At 39.8% G+C, this 21,688-nt stretch overlaps 1 protein-coding gene and 1 pseudogene across 2 annotated transcripts in view; one reads left to right on the top strand and one right to left on the bottom strand.

Annotated features, from left to right (window-relative positions):
* The window catches only part of FIRRM (FIGNL1 interacting regulator of recombination and mitosis), a gene marked incomplete at its 5' end in the record, with an annotated part of 325,889 nt that overhangs the window by 81,834 nt on the left and 222,367 nt on the right, over nucleotides 1-21,688 (bottom strand). The window lies entirely within an intron of this gene.
* Nucleotides 1,658-21,311, top strand: LOC309649225 (14-3-3 protein theta pseudogene; annotated as a pseudogene). The gene has a single exon. The product of its transcript is annotated as a 14-3-3 protein theta pseudogene (transcript).

Here is a 21,688-nt window from a genome sequence, read left to right on the forward strand (position 1 = left end):
ATATGACAATTGCTACTCCAGCTTTCTTTTGATTTCCATTTGCATGGAATATCTTTTTCCATCCCCTCACTTTCAGTCTGTATGTGTCCCTAGGTCTGAAGTGGGTCTCTTGTAGACAGCATATATATGGGTCTTGTTTTTGTATCCATTCAGCAAGCCTGTGTCTTTTGGTTGGAGCACTTAATCCATTCACGTTTAAGGTAATTATCGATATGTATGTTCCTATGACCATTTTCTTAATTGTTTTGGGTTTGTTTTTGTAGGTCCTTTTCTTCTCTTGTGTTTCACACTTAGAGAAGATCCTTTAGCATTTGTTGTAGAGCTGGTTTGGTGGTGCTGAATTCTCTTAGCTTTTGCTTGTCTGTAAACTTTTGATTTCTCCATCTAATCTGAATGAGATCCTTGCCGGGTAGAGTAATCTTCGTTGTAGGTTCTTCCATTTCATCACTTTAAATATGTCATGCCACTCCCTTCTGGCTTGTAGAGTTTCTGCTGAGAATCAGCTGTTAACCTTATGGGAGTTCCCTTGTATGTTATTTGTCGTTTTTCCCTTGTTGCTTTCAATAATTTTTCTTTGTCTTTAATTTTTGCCAATTTGATTACTATGTGTCTCGGTGTGTTTCTCCTTGGGTTTATACTGCCTGGGACTCTCTGCGCTTCCTGGACCTGGGTGGTTATTTCCTTTCCCATGTTAGGGAATTTTTTGACTCTAATCTCTTCAAATATTTTCTCTGGTCCCTTCTCTCTCTCTTCTCCTTCTGGGACCCCTATAATGCGAATGTCGTTATGTTTAATGTTGTCCCAGAGTTCTCTTAGGCTGTCTTCATTTCTTTTCATTCTCTTTTCTTTATTCTGTTCTGCAGCAGTGAATTCCACCTTTCTGTCTTCCAGGTCACTTACCCATTCTTCTGCCTCAGTTATTCTGCTATTGATTCTTTCTAATGTATTTTTCATTTCAGTTATTGTATTGTTTATCTCTGTTTGTTTTTTCTTTAATTCTTCTAGGTGTTTGTTATTGAATTCTTCTAGGTCTTTGTTAAACATTTCTTGCATCTTCTCAATCTTTGCCTCCATTCTTTTTCGAGGTCCTGTATCATCTTCACTATCATTATTCTGAATTATTTTTCTGGAAGGTTGCCTATCTCCACCTCCTTTAGTTGTTTTTCTGGGGTTTTATCTTGTTCCTTCATATGGTACATAGCCCTCTGCCTTTTCATCTTGTCTATCTTTCTGTGAATGTGGTTTTTGTTCCACAGGCTGCTGGATTGTAGTTCTTCTTGCTTCCGCTGTCTGCCCTCTGGTGGATGAGGCTATCCAAGAGGATTGTGCACTGATGGGAAGGACTGGTGGTGGGTAGAGCTGGGTGTTGCTCTGGTGGGCAGAGCTCAGCAAAACTTTAATCCACTTGTCTGCTGATGGGTGGGGTTGCATCCTCTCCCTGTTGGTTGTTTGGCTGAGGCAACGCAACAGTGGAGCCTACCCGGCTCTTTGAGGGGGCTAATGGCGGACTCCAGGAGGGCTCATGCCAAGGAGTACTTTCCAGAACTTCTGCCACCAGTGTCCTTGTCCTCATGGTGAGCCACAGCCACCCCCTGCCTCTGCAGGAGACCCTCCGACACTAGCAGGTAGGTCTGGTTCAGTCTCCTATGGGGTCACTGCTCCTTCCCCTGGGTCCCGATGTGCACACTAATTTGTGTGTGCCCTCCAAGAGTGAAGTCTCTGTTTCCCCCAGTCCTGTCAAAGTCCTGCAGTCAAATCTCACTAGACTTCAAAGTCTGATTCTCTAGGAATTCCTCCTCCCATTGCCAGACCCCCAGGTTGGGAAGCCCAACATGGGGCTCAGAACCTTCTCTCCAGTGGGTGGACTTCTGTGATATAAGTGTTCTCCAGTTTGTGAGTCACCCACCTAGCAGTTATGGGATTTGATTTTATTGTGATTGCACCCCTCCTACCATCTCATTGTGGCTTCTCCTTTGCCTTTAGATGTGGGGTATATTTTTTGGTGAGTTCCAGTGTCTTCCTGTCAATGATTGTTCAGCAGTTAGTTGTGCTTCCGGTGCTCTCGCAAGAGGGAGTTACATGGATATTTCTGAAGAGAGAAATGGCATTGCTGGGTCAATGGGTTAAAGGCTGATAACTATTGACAAAGTTTCCTCCAGAATATGTTGTAACAATTTTTACACCCACCAAGTTTTCACAACCTCCTATCTTTTCATTTGGACCATCCACCTGTCCTCATGCAAACTTGTAGGAGCTCCATTTTGACTGCCTCATTCATCCACATCTTAATACTCTTTGTAGACACCAATCCCTGGGGATTGTCTACTGTCTGGGACATTCTGTAAAAGATGCAATATTTGCTGATAAATGTGTTGTCCTCTCTCTCTTCAACAATATGTCCCCAATTTCTATATAGACAACAAAAATATATCCAGTTTTTCAATATATGGTTTGAACATGTGGATGTCAAACACTCAACAAGATTTATTTTTAACCATGAAAAGTTTTCCATTTCCTGAGGGCTTGGTGGTAGAGAATGGGGATATAAAAGTAGGATGGAAGTCATTTTTGAGGATAAAGCCTTTTAATTCCATATTCTGAACTGAAACATGCCAGTGGAGCTAAACCAAACACTTCTGGTATCATATCTCAAAATAGTTTACCAACATAGTGATAATAAAAACTTGTCTATGTTTAGGTTAGAGACCTTACAAAACACTTGAAAGACAAGTGGGGTGTGGATTAATATCCCCATTTTAAAAATGAAGAAACTGAGTTTCAGAGAACACAAGTGTCTTGCCCAGGGTCACATTGTAAGTGGCCAAAGAGGGACTTAAACTCAGACCTACATTCCAGTTTGAGCTGACAAGAAAGACTGAGGCAGATTAAACAGCACAGTGAATAGCTAAGAGTAAACTTGGCTTCCTTTCCTCTGCCTTCATTCATGTACGAGTAAGCAAAGTACAATGGAAAGGGGTACCTTGCATGGGAAGAAGTTGGTAAACAGTTATTTCTTACATAGGTATCTGCTCCTGAATTCTCACCTTGCTGTCTTCTCTGGAACCACCATCCTTCCCAAGGTCTTCTCTTGCAGGGATTGATGCTGCCACCTCAACACTGGACCTCTAGGGGGGCACTGATCCCTCCCACCCCTCACCTGACCATGATTAAGTATGAGAGAAAAAACTCAATGACCGTTTATTAACTAGCTTCTACGTGCCAATTACTGGGCTAGATTCTTTAATATTATCTCATCTAAACTGGAATTAGTATGCCCATTTTACATGTCAGGAAACTGCCAAGACTCCAGTAAGAACAGAATAGTCAAACATGGCTCTTTTCATCTTGAAGTGGCAAAGACGAGTGGCAGATTCTTTTGCATATTAAAATTAAAATGATGCATCAAAATGTTAAAGAAAAAATTAAAACAGCAAAATCAAAGATAATTCCACCAATCTATCACAACTATCTTTTGTGTACCGTCTTATTATGTGCATACATTTTTCTAGAATTTGCAATCGACATGTATGCAAATTTTATGTTCACTTTTAAAATTTATCATCAGAACCATCTTCCACGTTACCACAATCTTCATAATGAGCATTTTAGTGGTTGCAGAGTAAATGATATCCCCCACAGACATTTAGGTTGTTTCCAGTATTTGGTTGTCCAAATCAAATTATGTTTTGTGCTAAGCGTTTTGTTACTGTTAAATTATTTCCTTAGAATAAATTCTCAAGAGCCATATTATTGAATAAAAGGGTATAAACATTTTTTATAGCCCTTCCCACATGGTACCACATTACTAGGCAAAAGGGCTCTATTAATCTAAGTGACACACATAAGTAAGTGCAGAGTTAGATATTTTCAAAAGAAACCATGCTGTTTTCCATTCCTGGCAATTTGATGAATTAGGAACGTTGAAAGACTTTCCATGTTAAAACAACCAAGATATTGAATAAAATATAAAAGCCATTTTCTTAAATTAATTACTGAACTGACAAGAAAATACAGAATCTAAGATCCTCAAAATGGATTAAAACCAACAACCCTGTAAAGTAAGTACTAAAGCTCTCCTTTACCTTGGGTACTGCTCAACACAGAAGAATACCACATTGATGATTTGTATCCTTCCTTAGTATGATACTTGTATCATATTAAGAAACACATGATTCAATTTGATACATTATTGGTGACATTAAGTTTGATCACTAGATTAAGGTGGTATCTGTCAGATTTCTCCATTGTAAAGGCACCTTTACCCACTTGTAATGAATAAGTTGTCTTTAGGGTGTTACCTTGAAACTGTATAAATACCTTGTTCTCCAACCATCTTTACCTAATAGTAATATTATACATCCATTAATAACACTTGCCTGAAAGAAGGTGATTTTTTTCCCATCATTTAAGTACTGTCAAATTCAAACTGCTTCAGCCAATTTGCGCACTCCCACCAGCTAGGTGTGAATTTCCAATGATCCACATCTTCACCAAACTTGCTAAGGTCAGACTTACCAAGTTTTATCATTTTAATGAGTATGGGATTGTATTTCCTATAAACTGACAGATTTAGATGCTTGTTCTAGATTCAGGTTCATATATTTAGGCAAGGATATTTCATACATGATGCTGTATATTTCCTACTGTATCACGTCAAGAGGCACATAATGTCAGATTGTCAATCAATAGGTAAAAATATGGTCAACCGGATCTATCAATAGATATAATAATAAGGTTCCTCATCAAAAAAAAAAAAAAAAAGAGAAAAAACAAACAACCCTGGTATCTAGTATAATCTATTTTTTATGAAAAAAAGTTTTTTATATGTATTCAAAATGCTTAAAAATAATACTTGCCTGAATTGACTATTACAATCATTGCTTGCAAAACAATTTTTCTCCTGTTCTGTCACTTCCTCTTTATTTATTTTGATATTCTTCTGTAAACAAGGGCTTCCTCTTTCTTCTTTCTCTATGGGCTCATGGATTCTTTTGTAATCAATGTGTTATAATTCATTATTCTCAATATTCTTCTCATGTTCAAATTGACCCATATTTGGCCAGTGAGGATTATTTCAAGCTGCCTCATATGTCCTTTAGATATGTTCCCATAAGTTTTTGAGCACTTGCTTATTTCTGGCACAGCAATAAATTCCAGGCTCACTTTGTGCTTTTCCTGCTCCAGAACTGGGGTCAGTCATTTCCCCAAGGAGAACTTGGTCCTTTTAGTGGAGAATAGTAATGAGAAATTAAGTTCTGACAATAGGTGTGCATATTTCTACTAGGATTGCCACTGAATCTAGGCCCTGTCAGACAGAGCCAGGAGATATATTTTATTAAGTAATGAGCTTATATGGCTATCTCACCATATAAGGGTTGTCAAATCCATATTTTAACTTCCCTTTTCCCATACTGATGATCTTAGTTCCCAATAACATCAATATATTTATTCATTTACTCAATCCTATAACACATGAAAAACCATTTCAGGATTAGTGTATCAATTTCACTACCAATAAAACCCTACAAGCTAAGGTTCAAGAAATTTTTTGCATTTCTTTTTGTCCGTAGAATATATCTGCTGAGCATGTACTACGCTCCACTGGTACTTGGATTGGCTCTTTTTTTCTCCTCTGAGTTTATGTTATCAATATCATTAGGGTCAATTATTTCCTGTTTGCATTCAATTTTACATTTTTGTTTTTTCTACTCGTGTTAGTTTATTTTTATTTTTTATTTTATTTTATTTTTATTTTAATGTGTAAACATGAATATAGCTCAAATGTCAAAACAATATATAGTTATATAGCCAAAGAAGCCACCTTCTCTTCCACCCTATTCCCACTAACACAAGGAGAAAATCAAGTTCATTAATTTCTGATTTATCCTTCTTGTGCTTATTATTGCAAAATAAGCAGATGCATATATATTTACTTAATTTCCCTATTTTTATACTAAAGGTAGCACACTCAAGGAGTATATAGTACGCTTCCTTTAGCATTAAAAAAAAGGGAAATAAGATAAATAAGGTATGCATCTGTTTATTTTAAAATAAGCACCTTGATTTTTTAAAATTAACAATGTAATTGAATGGCACTCCACTGTATAGAGGGTCCATAGTTTATTCAATGTCTCCTATTTTGTCCATTTAGATTGTTCCCAATAGTTTGTTACTAAAATTAGAGTATAATGAATAATCTTGTGCATATATATTTTTATATTGTTGGAGTGTATCTTCACCACAAATTCCTAGAAATTGGATTGCTTGGTCAAAGAATAAATGCATGTGTAGTTTTGCTAGATATTGCCGAATTCCTTTCTATAAGTGGGGTACTGTTTCACATCCACACCAGCAATGTATGGAAGTGAATGCTTCCCCTCAGCCTCACCAAAAGAGTATGCTGTCAAGCTTTTGAAGAGACCCCCTTTTATACAGTTTGTCCTCGTATGGTCTCTATTCTCTTCCTTGCTCCCACCTCTCATAATCTTTATAGTTTATTTTGCCTTGTTGGGACTTTCTTTGATTCTGTTAAGTCTCCAGAAACAGAGCAGACTAGGAGTATATCATATTTGCCTCGGAATTTTTACGTTTACATTTTCGGAGAGGCTGCTTATTCGCAATGAGTCTCTTCTAAGACAGGGAGGTTCTGCTTCATATTCTTAGAACATCTAAACAAATAAGAACAGTCCTAAAAATAGTGAGCTATGAAACATTCACACTATATCATGCTGAACTTCACAAAAGCAAAGCCAAATTTCTTTTGGAACCAATCACTCCGCAAAACAAATCTCAATACAATTTCTTCCTACCTTGAACTTTTACAAGATTACTTGCAAAAGGGAAAATGAATGTCCAAGCCAGCACCAAAGGTTGGAAGATAGATGTAAAAGATGATAGGAAAACAGCTTACATTTCTGCTTATATAGGTAGGAGGCTGGGAGAAACTTATACTTGCACAAAATGTTTTCCTTATTTTTATCAACAGGACTATTTTCCATTAGAGGAGAACCAATGCTTATAGAAACACTTGTCTACACAGTGAGCCCTTGGCACACATTTTGTAATTTGCAATTTTTCTGAGACTGAAATTTAAATTGTATACACAGCACACAGAAAGGCAAATATATGTTGGTTAGAATGCTTCCCAGGGAGTGCGTGAGTCATTTTCTCTAGGGCTCTGTAAGTCTTAATTATGCGCACATAGTTTATGGAGAAAAGGTAAACGCTGTGCATTTATACCTAGATTGTTCCCAATATTTGCTATTAAAGATTATACCATAATGAATAACTTTGTGCATATATTATTTTCATACTGTTAGAGATATATCAGAGAATGGTATTGTAGGGAAAAAAGGTATCCATAATCAAGTAGACTGGGAAAATACCAACTTAGACAGATGTGGAACATAGTTCTACTCTGAAGGACTTCTCAGAGCCTTTAACATGCTAACCTGCATTAAGACTCTTTAAGAAGAGAACTATATTATTTAGTGTTTTCAAACGTATTTATGATATTCTTTTCACATCTCTGGAAAGTAGTGTTCCATAGAACATATTTTGTAAACCACTGCTGTGGTGGCATTTATACAATTAGGAACTCTGTAAAATCTTGGTACCCATTTCAGAGGAAGGTGAAGTGTCTGCTCTTCTTCATTTTCCAGAATGTAATCTACCTACTCCAGAGCCTCTGAAGGGCCTTATTGCTTTGCTATGGGCAGCATTCCTATTTATTTTCCTTCACTCAATCCAGGATCTATTTCTCAAGGAATGGGTTTCATGACACTAGCCTGGAAATTTCCCACCTGTCCAGGCTGATAGGCTCTTTTTTAGGATTGAGGCATTGCTAACAATTATTTATTCCCATTCTAAAGACCAGGCAAATTCTTAGTTGCCATCTGTCATAGCCAGCTTTGGCTGATCATCTCTGAATAGCTAAGTCTAAAATTAGCATTTCTAATAGTATTTTACATGGTACTATTTACTGAGTGACTATATCCGCCAAGTGTTTTATTCCTTTTATGTCATCTATTTTTACTTAAAAAAAAAGAAATCCACCGCTTTACAGTATAGAAAGACCCATTTTACAGATACCATACTGCTTTACAGATGATGAACCTGAAGTTCACAGAGATACGGCCTTACTTGAGTTCACACAGCCAGTTTGTGGCAATACCCAGAATGTTTTGTTTTGCTGATTTGACCAAATTTTTATTTTATTTCATGCTGCTTCCCAGTTATTTAGCAAAGTGGAGACCTTAGCCAATTATCTATTGGAGTGGCAGACCTTCCCTCTGCAGGCACCGGGGTGGGGTGGGCTGAGCTGAGACCAGAGGGTCCTCGGCTAAAGCCAAAGCAGGTCAAAGTGCTGAGACTCGCGCCACTGAGACGTGAAGGCCCTCCTCAGCTGCCTCCTGATCCAGGTGGGTGGGGCTCGCCCTAGCTCTCCTCTCCCCCCGCCCCATGGAGAAGACAGAGCTGATCCAGAAGGCGGAGCTGGCCGAGCGCTATGACGATATGGTCACCAGCAGTTGAAGGCCGTGATGGACCGGGGGCGCCGCGCTGTTCAAGCCGGAGCGCAACCTCCTGTCTCTGGCCTACACGAACGTGGTCAGGGGCTGCAGGTCCGCCTGGAGGATCATCTTGAACATCCAGCAGGAAACTTACACCTCTGACCAGAAGTTGCAGCTGATTAAGGACTATCGGGAGACGGTGGAGTCCGAACTGAGGTCCATCCGCGCCACGGTCCTGGATTTGTTGGATAGGCATTTAATAGCCATTGCACCTAATCCAGAGAGTAAGATCTTCTATCTGAAAATGAAGGGAGATTACTTCCGGTGCCTTGCTGAAGTTTCATGTGGTGATGATCAGAAATAATTGATAGATAATTCCCAAGGAGCTTACCAAGAGGCTTAAGCAAGAAAGAGGTGCATCCCACACGCCCCATCTGCCTGGGGCTGGCTCTTAACTTTTCTGTATTTTACTAGGAGACCCTTAATAACCCAGAACTTGCCTGCACACTGGCTAAAATGGCTTTTGATGCCGTCACTGAAGAACCTGATACACTGAACGAAGAAGAGGCGTGTAAAGACAGTGCCTTCAACATGCAGTTTCTTAGAGACAACTTTATGGACATCAGACAGTGCAGGAGAAGAATGTGATGCGGCAGAAGGGGCAGAAAACTAAGTACATGTAGGGTGTCGTCCTTCTTCCCCTCAAGAAACCGTTTTACAGTAAGTCCCTTACATACGAACCTTCAAGTTGCGAGCCTTCAAAGATGCGAACATGGTTTGCATGTCCAGTCACGTAAGTTAGTTCACATGTCTGGCGTACATTGTGATGTGCCTGCATCCTCTACAAATGGTTGTGCTTTTGTGTACTCTACTGTATAGTACTGTATAGAGTACAGTAGTACAGTATCTTTATTTCAAGCCCAGGATGTCTGCAAGCAAGCGTAAAAGCAGTGGTTATTGTAGCTGGTACTGCTGAGAAGAGCCAAGCGATAACGATGGAAGCATTGCTAGAGCTAGATCTGCAAAAGGACAACTTCATTGAACTTCCTTGTTGTGCAACATGAGGAGCTTACTAATGAGGACCTGAAGGAATTGGAGGCCCAGAGGAAGGATGAAGAGAGACAAGAGGAAGAAGTAAGTGAAGAAGCGAAGAGATTCACGATGCAGGAAATGGCAAGGGGGTTTTCTTTACTTGAGGAGGCACTGTTAGTTTTTGAGGCACAGGACCCGAATGTAGAACGGTACACGAAGGTTACAGCAGCCGTTCAGAATGCAATCCAGTGCTACTGTGTCATCTATGATGAGAAAAAAAGAGCTACTACCCAGATATCACTGGATCATTTTTTCAAGAGGGTAGATGGAATTGAATCCAGCAAGGAACCAGAATATGTGCCATCAATGTCAGGTGTGAGTGGAATTGCAGCTTGCCCTCCATCTCCTGTTGCTGACGATCCTTCAGCTCTACCATCTCCCACCTCTTCCCCCTCCTCCAGTCAGTAACTCTTCTTGCCTGTTCACTCGCTGCCAGCCCTTGTATGCTAGCTGTTGTACTGAACTACTGTACTTTTCAAGGTACTGTACTGTAAGATTAAAAATGCTTTCTTTATTTTTTGTGTTTGTTTTTTATGTATTATTTGTGTGAAAAGTATTACAAACCTATTATAGTACAGTACTATACAGCCGATTGTGTAAGTTGGGTACCTAGGCTAACTTTGTTGGACTTATAATTGGACTTACGAATGCACTCTTGGAACGGAACTCATTCGTATGTAGGGGACTTACTGTACTCATCTCCTTATTTCATTTGGATTTCCTATAGCAAAGAAGCCCATTCATGTGTGTGGAATCAATTGTCTGTAGTCTTTTCACATTGCAGCTTTGGGAAAACTCTTTGATTTGTGTTTGTCTTGGCCTTCCTGGTGTGCAGTTACTGCTGTAGAAAGTATTAATAGCTTCATTTCATATAAACATAACTTCCAAATGCTTATGTAGAGGACTAAAAATGTATCTGGTATTTAAGTAATCTGAACCAGTTCTGTAAGTGACTGTGTTTTGCATTAATGTGAAGATATGAAAATGTAATTAACTACAATGTAAAGAGTGTTCTACATAACTTCTTAATTTCTACATTCCCTCCCTTACTCTTCTTCAAGGGTTTCCTTTCAGTAAGCAACATTCCATGCTCTTAATGTATTCCTTTTTGGTAGGAATCCAGAAGTATTAGATTGAATGGAAAAGCATTTGACATTTCTGGGCTGAGGGTCACAAACTGAGATGCCTCTTGTATCATATATGATGGAGGTCTTGTGTATCTATAACAACAGAGAGTTTCCTTATTTGCTCTTCATTTGCTGCTGTTTAAGTTGACAGCTTCCCTTCCCAAGAAAAATTCACTTACTCCTGCTGCCTTTGGAGTCCTGGCATTCACTGAACCATATAACAGAAGTAACGTGTTGCTGTCAGAATACAAGCATTGCTTTTGGCAAATTAAAGTGCATGTCGTTTCCTAATACACTAAAAAGGGGAAATAAGCTAAAGTACACAAGTCTGAGTCTAAAACTTTAGTACTTTTCCATGCAGATTTGTGCACATGTGAGAGGTTGTCCAGTGGTCTAGTGATTATTTAGAGAGTTGGGCCACTACTGTGTGTTGCTAATCATTGACTGTAGTTCCAAAAAAGCCTTGTGAAAATGTTATGCCCTATGTAACAGCAGAGTAACATAAAATTAAATTATATTTTATAAACCAAAAAAATTGTCTGTTAGACAAAGAAAATGCAAAAAATATGTAGCTTTGCTTCAAGTTTCTGAATATTTCAAGAGGGGGAAATGACTCATTTCTGACACTCCAGACAATCGCCTTATTTGTGTTTTATTAGTGGGGATTATGGTCCACTCATATCTGAGAAAGTGTTTCATTTTCCTCAAGTCAGACAAGGCTCTCTTAATTAAGGGAAACATTCCACTCTTTAGAATCATAAAGACGCTCCTATGCCAATTACCTTTATCCAGACTGACTGGAGGCATCTTTTTATGAGATAAAGCTGAGCTTCTTAAAAATGTATTGTTCATCTCTTCCTCTCTTTCTATCTATTAAAAGCAGAGACGAAGCCTTGTTGGCTTCGTGAAACTGCCCTCTGTATTCCTGTAACACTCCCTAGAACATGACCCCTGGGTTTTTGAACTCTGTTTTCTCTCCAAAATCAACATTGTTGAACAACGAAAGGAACCTCTAAACATCAAAGGCCAAGGAAGACAACACCCAGAGAGCAAGGAAATTCCATTTTGAAAGTCAGCCCCAAATCTTCTTCCAGTCTTCTTTCTGGACAATGCATGCAAGCTCCCCATTGTCAGATTTATCATTTCATAACCATGGATGCTCTGCTCCACATAAACATTAACTTTTCAATCTATAACACTGGCAAACAAGATGAAGGGGATGTGGCTTATTACCCTGACTCCTGTGTCTTACACAGATGACTGTCGTGTGTAGACAAGACACACAGAGGCAACGCCAGGGTGGCTGACTCAGGTGGGGTTTCCAGATTGGGATTCTTTTTTCTAGATGTCAAAAGACGGGTTTCTTACTTTTGCGCTTGCACTGTCCAGTTTTGATAGGAAGGTTATAGCTTCCCAGAATTTGTTGGGAAGGTTCAATATATTCTAGTAAAATTTTAAGATATTTTAAAAAGGGTTTGCAGATGCTGTAAATCAGCGTGACTCTTTACTGAGATATCTTCTTCATGCCTTTAAACATAAAAAACATTTTAGTGATGCATCTAATATTTGAGCCTCATTATTTTCAGTGTGGAAATGTGCCCCTAGAGGAGAGCTCCCTGCTCTCCTGCGATCTGACTGCTCACAGGGCTGTCAGCACAACGAGGGGTGTGAGTAAGCCTCATCAACCCTCTCACCTAGCTTCTCAAAGTTGGCACTCAATTTACTATTAGGAGATACTGAGGCTGGCAGCTTTCCCCAGATGCTTTTCTGTCTTTACATTGTGAAAAATTAAAGTGGAAAGAAGAGTGCACACACTTTTTTTAGGATGCCAACCTTTCTAAAACCCATGATGAGGACACATTAACAAATGTTTTACGTGTTTCAAGTGACTTCATTCATTTTTTCGTTCAACAAGTATCTGTGATTGTTTACTAAAAGCCAGGCTGAGTCGGAGGCTGGGGCTGTCACGAGTAAATAAATACTCTATGAGAAGGACATCATTATGATTTCCAAAATTACCCACATTTTTCAATACAAATTTGGACACCAGCAACTAATGGACAGTAAGTAAAATTGGATTATAGAAAACATCATGTACTGGAAAATGACTTCATACAGTGAACTGGCCATTCCATCTTTTTCTCTTTCTTAAGAACAACTCAGTGAAATAAAATTCCAATTTACTGTTGGACAACAGTGTTTCACACATACATCACACGGGCCAAAAAATAAACAGCAACCTCACAGACCAAAAAAAGGAAAAAAAAAAAAAGAAGCTTTTACCTTTGGCCTTTTAAATCATCTTATACAAACCAAGTACTTATTGTGCAGCTAAATATAAACACAAAAGATGTTACTAGAACGCTTGGAATAAGATTTTTTGTTGTTTTTGCTCTTTTTACGAGTGTATTTTTTTTCTCATTTGAGATTAGAACAAACATGGGCACACCATAAGTAAAGTCAGAAGTAGGGCAGAAAACACTCTGAAGGTTGGTTTGGTCATCTGAGATCATTAGAAATGGCTGACCCCTAACAATATGTACAAAAATACAAAATGTAAATGAAATTTACAAACACATTTTCCTTTTTGAAGAGCTTTCAAGAAAATAAGCAGGCACAAAAACAGACACATAGATCAATGGAACAGGACTGGAAGTCCATAAACAAACCCATGCTAATATGGTCAATTAATCTTTGACAAGGGAGGCAAGAATACACAATGGGGAAAAGACAGCCTCTTTAATAAATGGTGTCTGGAAAACTGGACAGCTACATGCAAAAGAATCAAACTAGACCATTTTCCTACTACATATACAAAAAAACTCAAAATGGATTAAAGACTTAAATGTAAGACTTGAAACCATAAGACCCCTAGAAGAAAACATACACAGTATGCTGTTTGACATTGATGTTAGCGATATTGTTTTTTGGATCTGTCTCAGGCAAGGGCAACAAAAACAAAAATAAACAAATGGAACTACATTAAACTAAAAAACTTTTGCACAGTGAAAGAAACCTTCAACAAAATGAGAAGGCAGCCTACTGAATGGAAGAAAATATTTGCAAATGATATATTCGATAAGGGGTTAATATCCAAATTATATAAAGAAATCACACAACTAAATATTTAAAAATTCAATTAAAAATGGGCAGAGGACTTGAATAGACATTTTTCCAAAGAAGACATGCAGATGGCCAACAGACACATGAAAAGATGGTCAACACCATTAATCATCAGGGAAATGCAAATCAAAACCACAATGAGACATAACCTCACACCTGTCAGAATGGCTATCATCAAAAAGACAACAAACAAATGGCAAATGTTGGCGAGGATGTGGAGAAAAGGAAACGCTCATACACTGTTGTTAGGAATGTAAATTGGTGCAACCACTACAGAAAACAGTATGGAGGTTTCTCAAAAAATTAAAAATATCATTAGAAATATCATATGATCCAGCAATTCCACTTACGGGTATTTACCCAAAGAAAACAAAAACAATAATTTAAAAAGATATATGCACCCCTATGTTCACTGCAGCATTATTTATAGCAGCCAAGATATAAAAGCAACGTAAATGTCCATGGATAGATGAATGGATAAGGCCTAGTACACACACACACACACACACACACACACACACACACACACACACACACACACACACACACAATGGAATATTACTCACCCATGAAAAAGAATGAAATCTTGCCATTTGTGACAGCATGGATGGGCCTAGAGGGCATTATGCTAAGTGAAATAAGTCAGAGAAAGACAAATACTACATGATTTCATTTATACCTGGAATCTAAAAAACAAAACAAATGAACAAAGAAAACAAAACTTAAGAATAGTAAGAAACAGACTTATAGATACATAGAGCAAACTGGTGGTTGCCAGAGGAGAAGGAGGCAGGGGGTTAAATGAAATAGGTGAAGAGGATTAAGAGATACAAACTTCAAGTTATAAAATGAGTAAGTTACAGAGGTGTAATATGTACCATAAGGAAGAGAGTTAATACTGTAACGATTTTGTATGGTGACAGATAGTTACTGGACTTGTGGTGATCATTTCATAATGTACTTAATTGTTGGATCACCATGTTGTACACCTGAAACTAACACAATATCTTACAGTCAACTACGTTTCCATTTTAAAAAAAAAAGAAGAAAAAAAAGCAGGGCCTTAGAAATTTTGGTTCTTTTTTTCCTTCCCTGTTTCAAATTCATGTTACGGTTTTGGTCAGGTAACGGACAAGACGTGTCATCCGTGGGCGTGTTGCCCAAGGTGGGCTGACTGGCGGGACTCTGTCCAAAGGTGACCATGTTTAGATTCTGCCACGGAATGGTGAATAGGTCACAGTGGCTTTTTTTGTATTGTATTGTATTATTTGTTCATTTTCTTTTATTAATTTATTTTTAAAATAAATTTATTTATTTTATTTTATTTTTATTTATTTATTTTTGGCTGCATTGGGTCTTTGTTGCTATGCATGGGCTTCCTCTAGCTGCAGCCAGTGGGGGCTACTCTTTGTTGCAGTGCACGGGCTTCTCATTGCGGTGGCTTCTCTTGTTTCCGAGCACAGGCTCTAGGCACGTGGGCTTCAGTAGTTGCGGCACTCAGGCTCAGTAGTTGTGGCTCGCAGACTTAGTTGCTCCGTGACATGTGGGATCTTCCCGGACCAGGGCTCGAACCTCTGTCCCCTGCATTGGCAGGTGGATTCTTAACCACTGTGCCACCGGGGAAGCCCTATTCTTTTTATTTTTAGTGTAACTTTTCCTTTTTTGCTGTGTAGTCCTCCTCGTCAGTCTCCTGCTCTTGGTATCAGCATTCTCATCCTCATCATCTTCAACTGCCCATTTGCATGTAGCTGCCTCAGCCTCTTCACTTCCTCTCCATTCTCTTCTTCACCATGTCTTTCATCCTCCTCCTCTTCCTCTTCCTCATCACTTTCTTCCTCTTCTTCACCTACATCTTGCTTCCTATTTTTCTCATTAGCATTCCCACTAGCAAGTGTGGCTCCTTTATTCTCCCCCTCTCCACAATTTCCTTTTTCTCCTTCAAATCCTTGGTGGTGAGCTTGCACCTGGTGACTATGGCTATGCCTGACGTCGTGGGGCATGACAGTGATTCCATGCAGTGGATTAAAATTGTTCAGTTGTTCAGTTAGTTATAGCAGAGGCAGTGTGGTAGCCAAGAACATAGACTTTGAAGTCAGTTAGGTCCTAGTTCTACCTCTTATAGGCTATGAGATCTCAGCCAAGTTATTTAAACTCTCTAAACCTCAGGGTCCTCATCTGTAAAATGGGGATAGTAACACCTAGTTTCTAATGCTGTTATGATGATCAAATGACATGGCATATTTAAAGTTCTGGTGTGACATGGCCAATTAATGATTGTTGCTAGATTAAAAGTAATAATTTTATTCAAGTAGTAGGATTGACAAAATGAAGTGTCTATGTATGGGATATCAGTTCACAGAGTGAAGGAGCAAGTGTGATATAAAAACTAACAGGGTTGGGTTATTCAGGAAAGATGACTGCTCAGGGGGTATGGGTGGGATGATGTATATAATGTATACATTTAATCCCCACTTATATTTAATCCCCACTTAAAGGTCTGGAACATCCTTGGATTCAGGGAATTAGTCCCACTTCTAAGCAGAGGAGATATAATAAGCACCAAGTCAGAAAGCACATCACAACAGAATTGGCCTTAGCACACCAGCACTAATTTAGGCTAGCCATGCAGCTAGGTCCTGGATTGCATCTCTGTGACCAAGTGCCTGCTCTGGTAGGCAGAATGCTAAATGTGTCCTCCTCAACCCCTACAACTTCCCATCTCCTCTTTGATTATCCAATCAAACACTAATCTAGGTACTGCTGGGAAGGGATTTTGCTGATGGAATTCAGTTATTAATGAATTGACCTTAAAATAGGGAGATTATCCTGGATAATCTGAATGAGCCCAGTGTAATCACATGAGCCCTTAGTAGTAGAATTGGAGGCAGCAGAGTAAGGCAGAGAGATGTGGCAGAAGTCATAGGCCAATGAACGATGATGCAGAAGGGGAAGTTGGAGAGATTTGAGGAGAGGGGCTCAAACTGCCATTTTGGACAGCGAAGAGAGCCATAAGCCAGGGAATGAAAATGGCCTGAAGAGGATGAAAATGACTCCTGGCTGACAGCCAGCAAGGAAATAGGGACCCCAGTCCGACAACCACAAGGAACTGGAGTCTACCAACAATTTGGATGACCTTGGAAGTAGATTTTTCCCAGACTCTCCCAAGAAGAGCCCAGCTGGCTGACATCTTGACTTTGGGAATGTGAAACCCAGAGCAGAGAAACCAGCTGAGCCAACCTGTACTTCTGACCTACAGAAACAATGAAATAATAAATCTGGGTTGTTTTCAACCATCAGATTTGTAGCAATTTGTTACAGCAGTGATAGAAAACTTACATGCCTATTTTGTCCCAATACAGCATACAGATCATCCTTTAAAAACCCAGGTCAAATCATGTCATTTCCAACCATAAGCACCTGCATCTCTTTGTGGAGGGCTTTCTCTGGCCTCAGGAATCCACTTGGAAGAGCAGGAGAATTAACCATGCCCTCCTAGGATCAGCCCCTAGCCAATGACGGACTGGAATCGGTAGATGCATCCCTCAGCTCCCTCACCACTCCTTGGGGATACTCTGAGGTGTCTCCCAGAGTTCTCTTGTGGGACTGAGTCTTGGTTCCCACAGTGGTAACCTGCTGATTAGCACACCCTTTACTAGATTTGTCCCTTTCCCTGTCTCACTTCCTTACTCCCTTACTAGTGCTTCCTGGGATCACCTCCCAAATAAATGACTTGCACCTATGTCCTTGTCTCCGGGTCTGCTTCAGAAGGAACTCAACCTAAGACACTGAACTTACGAGCTGGCTGGAGGTACAGGAAGCCAAGCAGGTTGCTATAACATTTTTTTTTTTAATGTAAAAACTAAGGTATATCTACCTTCTGAGGTTTCAATCTGAGCAGGCATGGAATCAACACAAAGGACATGGGCTTTAGAATAACACAGGCGTGGATTTGAATCCCTGCTTGACCATGTATTAACTGAAAACACATAGGCAATTTACTTAACCTTTTGAGGTCTGTGTTTCATCCTCTGGGAAATGGAATTAATAATATCTACCTTTCATTTTGTGAAATTTGTATGAAGTAATGCACGTAAAGTGCACACACAGTAGGCACACATATATACCAATAATATATATGGTATCATTATTAATTATTAGCTAAAAATGTCACGGCAAGGAAAAATAAAGAACACTTGGATTTAAATTAGTCTCTTCCTGTATTTACATGTTATGTCATAGTATGTTACAGCCGGCAGGGACTGTAGTCAAACACCTTTAGTTCTAGATGGGAGATCTGAGACTTAAAGAGGCCAAGAAGCTTGCTCCAATTCACAGTGTTGGTGTTAAACTGAAGATTTTTTGGATAGTACATTCACAGGTTCAAAAATTAAAACAATATACAAGGGAAACAGCAGATCTTTTTATTCAAAAAGTGACGAGGCCAGATTTTTCTACATAAGACACTGAGAGCAAAGCTAATAATAATCCTTTAGGAAACTTCTGATTACAAAACAAGCAGCACGATGGCCAAGGAAAACAAGCAAGGAAGCTTTTCTAAAATCCAGGGGTATTTTCCCCTCTCTGTTAACAACTGACGGCAAACAGTCTGGCTACATTCAGGAAGGGCTCTGTCAATTTACCAGCCCATCTGCAATTATTTCTTCTGCTTTGGGAATTCACCGCTGGAGTTGGCTCATTTTGAAGATATTCCCACTGTTAGATTCCAAAACAGAAAACGGAAGCTTCAAGATAAGGTGCTGCCAAGCAGGAAGCAAGGAAATACATTAGAACTGAACTCTCAGAATCATGCCAGAAGTTCAAAAAGGGAAATTAGTGGAAATTACAGAGTCCTCTTGAATCAGACAAGAAAAGAGACTAACTTAATATATATCGACTTATGGTACTTCTTTAGAGCTATTCTCTTTCTTTGGTTAAAAACCATTTACTTTCCATGTACAAGAAGTCAAAACATCGACTCATCCTAAATATTTTCTGTATTTGCCCAACACTGTTACAAATGGTGCCTCTAGTCTTCCAGTAGAGAGGGTGTCAGTAACTGTAGTGACATTTTGGTCAAAATCGTACTTAGAGCTGAGCACCAGCCATGGGGTCTTCATGATATTCTCTCCCAAATTAGGTGACCCTGGGCCAATATATCTCAAAGTGTGGTAGGATTTGGGCGTCTGTATCAAAATTACCTGAATATTCATTTAAAGTACGGATTCCTGGTCCCAACAACAGATGGACTGAGTAAGAGTCTCTGAGCATTGGACCTGAAGATATACATTTTAAATGAGCTGCTCAGGTGAGTCTTCTTCATATGACAGAAGTCTGAGACCCCCACTTCTCCCTGGGTGTGGGAGTGCAGACAGAGAGCCCAGGTCTCCTACTTGACCCAGGTGTTCTGAGATAGCTACGCATCCAAATAAGTGTACATGCCTTTCTGGAGAATGACTTTAGAGGGAACCAGACTAATTTTCTATCAAATATGCTTATGTTTCAGTCAAGCAAGAAATGCCATTCTACACCGTGATGGCATACTGTTATTAATTTTATTTCACAATTTTGGGTGTGCAAGAAATATCATATTTGTATTCTGCAAAGAGTATTGAATCTTTATTGGGATTTCTTCTCCCTACCTCAGACTCTACAGAAGTACTTTAGATGTCAGCAGAGTCGAATCTGGGGGGAAGTTACCAAAGCTTTCAAAAATAAGCACCCAGCGACACTGCCCAGAGATGAGGGAACCAAGAACCTCAGGAAGGCCACTGCCCATGCTTCATAGTTCCCTTCAGCACTGAGGAACCAAAGCTAAATTCACACTTTAATAGATGGTCTTGCCACAGGTGCGTATGGCCAGTGCTACTTCCCATTAAACCCAATAATCTCCTGTCCGTGGCTTTTATTTGTCCCTATCTATGGAATACGAACAGGATGGCCTTGAGTGACACTGTGACATTTGCCTTGGGAACCCTAACCTTCTCTTTCTGGCTTTCCCTCACTCCCTCAGGGATGTCCCATCACCATAAAGGTGAGAATGAGTTGGCCTGGGCACAGAAGCAAAAGCGGTTAAAGTCCCTGGTGCCCCATTACAGGACGTGGAGGAGAGGCCAGGGCTCTTCCAGGAAAAGAGATGATAAAGCCAGGAAGGGTGGCGCCTCAGAGACAAAATAGCCCTGGTGGTGGAGCCTGGGGTGTGCCTGTGTTTGCAGCATCTTCTTTCCTTTTCTCTTCGCCTCTCCAAGTTGGAGATTGTAACGGGTGTCCGTATGAGGCCAGGGTTGAAAATGGAGCAGTCCAGGGACAGCCGGCTACATCTTCTGAGCTTGGGAGACTCAATAGGGCCTTGAGGGACCTCTAATCAGCCTGCTACTTGGGACATTAGGTTTATTTGTGGAAGAGGAGATAATATTCAATGCCCCCAGTTATTCAATGCTCACCTAATTTCCTCTTCAACTCATTCTTCCATCCCCAAAATGAGGGTGCCCCTCATCAGATCAGAAAAAGCAGGTGAAGAAGCTACAGACCAGCGGTCAGCCCCTCACAGTGCTGGCGTCTCTCTATGAGAGGCAAACTAGGTCTGTCTATGACCTCTTCAGCAACCCTGGAGCCTGAAGAAAGCCCCTCAGCTCCTAGCAGCCAGGTACATGATTTGTGGTCCCAACCTCAGATGGCAGGGATGTGGAAAATATTCTGGGAGAATGCAGGATAACTATGAGGGTGAGTGAGTTTGGAATGTTACACCTCTGGTAGTGACAACAACAACAACAATAATAATAAATTACCTTTACTCACAATCTCTTTGACTCCTTATTTCTCTTATCCTTCTTTTTTGGTATTGGGTTCTGTCCCTGAAGTTCTCTCAGTGTAAATTTAAAATAATGATTTTACCCTTTAGCCATAGGGAGAATCTGCTTTTGAATCAGGATCTCCTGGAAAGTGTGACCTAGGGATCAAAACTTTTCCTAGGTATAGCTCAGCCTGCCTTGCTTGTATCTTCATCCACTTTTCCCCCATAGCTGAGGACCTAGGGTCCTTTTTCACTGCATTGTCTGTCTACTGCTTACTGCCCCTTGGTTCCCTTCCTGCCTTTATGTCTTAGAAACCAGGACACAGCCCTCTTGGGGGAGAGCTGGGATGATCACATTGCTCTTGGGAAGAAGAGGGAGATTGGAGACTTGGGAAGAACAGGGAGGCTCGTCGTGGGGCAAAATAACAAGAGAAACTATGGTTTGGGATAGCAGTTAAGGAAGCTGGCTCTGGAGACTGACTGCCTGGGTTTCAACTCCTTAGCTCTGTGTTTTTGGATGAGATAGGTATAATCCTTGGTTCCTCAATTTCCTCATCTGTACCATGGGGATGACAGGAGTGCCTATTTCATAGGCTGTTGTAAGAATTAAATAATCATCTAGATGAATATGCAAAAAAGCTTAGAACAGGGCCTGACACGTAGTAAGCGCTCAGTAGATGCTACAGATTATAACTGGGGCGGGGGGTGGGGGTCGTGTCCAGGACATATATTTGTAAATGAAATAGGGACTGTACCACCATTGGGGCTATTTTTAGATATTTGTGAAAGGAAAGAGACAAACTATAAACTTAATTTAGTTATGAAAAATCATAATAGTAAATGTAGTTATCTAGGGCTGTTTATGACTAATTTCCATCTTCAAAATAATTATTAGGTACTTCATTAGTGTGTCAGATAAATTTTAAGATCTGCCTACAGTACGCATTTTTTAATGGCAAATGATGTGTTTGCAACTTATTAAAAAATAAAATATAGACAGATTACGTATTAACCCAGCTTCACATCCTTCTCTAAAATCTAAATAA

Source organism: Balaenoptera physalus (genome assembly GCF_965194825.1).
Source record: "Balaenoptera physalus genome assembly, chromosome: 1".
In the NCBI taxonomy this organism is placed as follows: domain Eukaryota; kingdom Metazoa; phylum Chordata; class Mammalia; order Artiodactyla; family Balaenopteridae; genus Balaenoptera; species Balaenoptera physalus.